Genomic DNA, 5732 nt, shown 5'->3' on the forward strand with positions numbered 1-5732 from the left:
GTTCATTATTTTTCAAGCTTTCCCTCTCATTCTAGACAGTGAAGAAGACAACTCTTAATCCAAAATAACTTTTTCACTACAATCAGAAGTGACGTGAATTTTGTTTTTCAAAATATCTTGTTTTTGAGGAATAAGAATTTATAAACAAATTGGACATGAGCCTGCTTTAAAAATTCATATGATGACAGTACATATAAACATTTTGATGAAGGTATTTTTGAAAAATGTACCGAAAACAATGTACAGAAATTGAAAAATTGAAATGTGCTATCCCACACCCCCAAACCTAAATGTAGCATTGTCCTCAATGATTAAAGAGTAGAGGTTTAGAATACACCTGAAAACGGATTTCATTACATCGCAGAAGTTGTGGGTACAACCAAAAGAAATGTTCCGCATAAGATGTAGAAGCGAAGAAGCACGCCACATAAAGTTCAAGCAATAGAAAGTATGCCAAAATAAGTGGTCCGAATTTTTTTTTTTTTTTTTTTTTTTTTTTTTTTTTTGAAGATGAGTAAATGTGGAAAAAATTGACAGAATATGCACAAAAATCAAGGGTTGCCTCCCGAAATAGCGCTAAGTTTAATGTCTTCAGCCAGACATGGAATTGGAGCTAATCCTGGTACACAGGATTGCTCAAAAATGAATCTTTTTCTGATGAATGAGGAAGAGTCTGAAATGGCTTCAGCCGTTGGCCATTGACTTGAAAAATATTTCCATTGGCTGGATTGAGTACCTCGATGTTTCCATGAGGGTGAATATTGTGAATCAAAAATGGTCCAGTCCAACGGGACTTTAATTTCCCTGGAAATAAATGAAGGCGAGAGTTATATAGGAGCACTTTTTGGCCTACGTGGAAAGATTTTCTCTGAATATGCTTATCATGCCAGATTTTCGTTCGATCTTTGTAAAGTTTTGCGCTATCATAAGCATCATTCCTTAATTCTTCCAACTCAGTGAGTTGGAGTTTTCTAAGCTCGCCGGCCTTCGCTAGATCAAAATTTAAATGTTTGATCGCCCAATAAGCTCGATGCTCAAGTTCGACTGGCAAATGACAAGCTCTACCAAAGATTAACCGATAAGGGGACATTCCTATTGGAGTTTTGAACGCTGTTCTGTAAGCCCACAAGGCATCTGATAATCGTAAGGACCAATCTTTACGAGTCGGATTGACGGTTTTTTCAAGAATGGTTTTGATCTCACGATTAGAAATTTCGACCTGCCCACTGGTTTGTGGGTGATACGGAGTAGCTACCTTATGAGTGATTGAATATTTGCGCATCAAGCTTTCGAAAACTCGGTTACAGAAATGTTTCCCTCCATCACTAATGATAGCACGAGGGGTACCAAATCGAGCAAACACAGTATTTTTTAGAAATTGAACAACAACCTTATGATCATTCGTTCGACAAGCTGTGGCTTCAACCCATTTTGACACGTAGTCGACTGCGACTAAAATGTATTGGAATCCGTGTGAAATGGGGAAGGGACCCATGAAGTCAATGCCCCAAACATCGAAGATTTCGATGATCAAAATTGGTTGTTGGGGCATCTCATTTCTTCGACTGATTTTTCCTAGACGTTGACATCTATCACAAGATTTAGCAAAGAGATGAGCGTCACGAAAGATTGTGGGCCAATAAAAACCACATTGTAAGATTTTAGCTGCCGTTTTCTTTCCTCCAAAATGTCCACCACAAGCATGATTGTGGCAAAACTCGAGAATCCCACTCTGTTCTTTCTCATCAATACACCGACGAATTATCTGGTCTGGACAGTATTTGAATAAATACGGATCATCCCAGAAGAACCATTTGGCTTGGGCGAGGAAGCGCAGGCGATTTTGTTTACTCCAAGAGGTTGGAGTTTGACCTGTCACCAGGTAGTTGACAATGTCAGCGTACCAAGGTGTGTCAGAAATAGAAACTGCCATGATTTGCTCGTCAGGAAAATTTTCAGAAATTGGAAGAGAGTCAAAGAGAGTTTCAACTACTAGCCTAGATAGGTGGTCTGCAACCACATTCTCTCGCATCCCTTTTTGTCTCGAATTTCGAGATCAAACTCTTGAAGAAGAAGGATCCATCGTATCAACCTCGTTTTGCATCCTTCTTGGCAAGAAGGTATTTCAGCGCTGCGTGGTCAGTGAAAATGACTACTTTGGACCCTATAAGATAGGAACGGAATTTATCTAAGGCAAAAACTACTGCTAGTAGTTCTTTTTCCGTGGTGGAATAATTGAGCTGGGCATCATTAAGCGTCTTGCTGGCATACTGGATGACATGGGGGAGTTTGTCAACTCGTTGCCCCAATACAGCACCTATAGCGTAATCGGATGCATCACACATCACCTCAAATGGGAGATCCCAATTGGGTGGTTGGATAATAGGTGCTGAGGTCAACTCAGTTTTTAGTTTCTCAAAGGCGGATAAGCAAGTGGTAGAAAACTCGAAAGAAATGTCTTTGGCTAACAAATCACACAGGGGTTTTGAAATTTTTCCGAAGTCTTTGATGAACCTTCTGTAAAACCCTGCGTGCCCTAGGAACGAACGAACTTCTTTCACAGTTTTAGGTGGAGGGAGATTTGCGATGAGATCGACTTTGGCTTTATCTACCTCAATTCCTTTGTGGGAAATAATGTGTCCTAGAACTATCCCAGAAGTGACCATGAAGTGGCACTTCTCCCAATTTAGCACGAGGTGCTTCTCTCGACATCTTTTCAAAACTAACTTCAAATGATCCAAACAGTCATCAAAACTCGACCCAAATACAGAAAAATCGTCCATGAAGACTTCAAGAAAGTCTTCGACCATATCAGAAAATATACTCAACATGCACCTTTGAAAGGTGGCAGGAGCATTACATAGCCCAAAGGGCATACGTCGATAGGCGAAGGTTCCAAATGGACAGGTAAACGTTGTCTTTTCTTGGTCCTCTGGGGCTATTGGGATCTGGTTGTATCCCGAATATCCGTCAAGAAAACAGTAATAAGCATGACCAGCTAAACGTTCAAGCATCTGATCGATGAATGGAAGAGGGAAGTGATCCTTACGTGTCATCGTATTCAGTTTTCGGCAGTCTATACACACTCTCCATCCGGTTTGGACTCGAGTAGGTATGAGTTCATTATCCTGATTTGTCACAACTGTGACACCTGACTTTTTAGGGACAACCTGAACTGGACTAACCCATTTACTATCCGAGATGGGTTATATAATACCCGCATCTAAAAGTTTGATGACTTCTTTTCGGACGACCTCTTGTAACACCGGATTGAGTCGCCTCTGTGGTTCTCGATGGTTTGAAATTTTCCTCAAGATGAATTTGATGCATGACCACAGAAGGACTGATGCCTTTGATATCAGCTATGGTCCATCCAATAGCTTCTCGATTTTCGCGCAGAACATCAAGTAACCGATTTTCTTGTGATTTTTCTAGAGTAGGGGAGATAATGACAGGAAAAGTTTCAGCATTACCCAAAAATGCGTATTTCAGCGTATCAGGCAATTGCTTTAACTCAAGCTTTGGAATTTCTTCCACTATTGGGGATGACGAGAGAGAGGACAGACTCTGAATTTTTGGCTGCCAATCCATCATAGGGACAGATTCAAGAAGAGAGTTTACCTCCGTGATGGATTTCTCAGTATCGAACTCAAGGCTGAATTGGCCAAAATACTCTTCTAGCGGATCCTTGTTCTCCACTTCCTCAAAAGTGCTACTGACCAGGGTGTCGATCATGTTGACTTCTTCCAAATCATCCATGTCAGTAGATTGAAACTTATTTTGGAAGACATTCATTTTAACCTTCATGTCCCCAAATGATAGGGTCATGATACCATTGCGACACTTGATGACTGCATCAGAAGTGGCTAAGAAAGGTCTTCCTAAGATGACTGGCACATGAGAATTTGGGTAATGACAGGTTCAGTGTCAAGAACTACGAAGTCGGCAGGAAAGTAGAAATCCTTCACCTTGATAATCACATCCTCCACTATTCCCTTGGAAATCTTCACCGATCTATCTGCTAGACTTAGAGTGATATCCGTAGGTTTAAGTTCACCTAAACCTAATTGCTGGTAGACTGAGAAAGGAAGAAGATTCACACTAGTCCCAAGATCTAATAGACATTTCTCAATCATCGTTTCTCCAATGTGCACAGAAATTGTAGGACAGCCTGGGTCCTTGAATTTAGGAACAATTGTCTGCTGAATCAGACAGGAAGACTGGGCTGTCATCATAGCCTCTCTTGGCACAGGAGTTTTTCGCTTCACTGTGGTGAGATCTTTGAGAAACTTGGCATATGAGGGAATTTGACGAATTGCGTCAAGGAAGGGAATATTTATTTGAACATTTTTGAATACTTCTAGAATTCCTTCCAATTGTTTTCCCTTTTTGTTGTCTAGAAGTCTATGAGGGAACGGAGCTTTGGGAATGATTACTCGACTTTCGAAAGGAGGAGGTGTTTCCTTAGACTGGTCTTCTTTTTCTGTGGAAGGTGCACTAGAGGTTGTTTCTTTGGATAGAACCTCCTCAGGCATTTCAACTTTATTGTCCACCAATTTACCAGATCGTAAGGTGTGGACGGCTTGGATAGAATTAGAGGGACCTGCCTGACTATTGATTTCATACTGTCCTCTTGGAACAGTTCCTGCTGGATTAGGCACAGTTTGACTGGGAAACTGGCCTTTGTTTTTCTCTCCTATGGATGAAGCTAACTGACCCATCTGAACCTCTAAATTTTTGATTGCTTGCGCAGTGACCTGGTTGGTCTGAGACTGGTTCTGGGTAGTTTGGATTTGTTGATGTATGAGTTGTTGTTGTTGCTTTAAGATCTCAGCCATCATTGATTCCAATGCTGAGTTTGGTTGAGCAACAGGAGGAGAGTAATTGGTCATAGGGTCGACAACGATCGCCCGTTGATCAGAATTTTGAGGTGAAGAATAAGATGGCTGCGGAACCAAAGATAGGTTCGCACTGGCATGAGTTTGACGATTGAAATTTTTCTGAAACCCTGGAGGACCTCCTGATTGGATAGGTTCACTTTGTCGATATGAAAAATTGGGGTGAAACCTATTATCGGGATGGTATGTCTGACTATAGGAGTTAGGAGTAGGTTTCCTATACGTGCTGTAATTTCCAACAGCATTGGCTTGCTCTGACTGTGAGAGAGTCAAGGTGGGACAATTCTCCGTAGAATGATTGAAATTCTCACACAGCTGACATGATGAAAATGTCTCTGTGGCAACTTGTAGGATTGGAGTGGCTTCTTGAAAGTTGGTTTTGACACTGAAAGCGTCAAACTTTTTGTTGAGACTTTGTAAGCTACTCACAAGGCTATTCATGACACTCTTAAGTTCAGGATCAGACTTAACCTCATACATGCCCGGCTTCTTGACTCCTAAATCTCCTCTATCGAAATCCCCTATGTTTGTGCTCCAATTTCGAGCATTCTCAGCCAATTCGACTAAGAATTCATAAGCTTGATTAGGAGTTTGATTCATGAATTTACCCTGATGCATAGACTCGAGAAGAATACGCTGGGCTGTTGGGAGACCTCGGTAAAAGAAATTAACTAATTGGGCTTTGTCTATCCCATGATGTGGACACTTAACAAGAAGGTCATTGAACCTTTCCCAAGTCTGGGAGAATTCTTCATCCGGTCTTCCCTTGAAGTTCCGAATGGCATTTTTGAATTGTTCCGTCTTCGCCATAGGGAAGAATTTGGCCATGAATTT

The 5732-nt window shown here is 41.2% G+C and overlaps 1 pseudogene; it reads right to left on the reverse strand.

Annotated features, from left to right (window-relative positions):
* Window positions 1-529: 529 nt before the first annotated feature.
* Window positions 530-5378, reverse strand: LOC147398501 (uncharacterized; annotated as a pseudogene).
* Between the last annotated feature and the right edge of the window lie 354 nt (window positions 5379-5732).

The sequence above is a fragment of the Akebia trifoliata genome, chromosome 7 (genome assembly GCF_017979445.1).
Source record: "Akebia trifoliata isolate Shusen 1 chromosome 7, ASM1797944v1, whole genome shotgun sequence".
Taxonomy (NCBI): Eukaryota; Viridiplantae; Streptophyta; class Magnoliopsida; order Ranunculales; family Lardizabalaceae; genus Akebia; species Akebia trifoliata.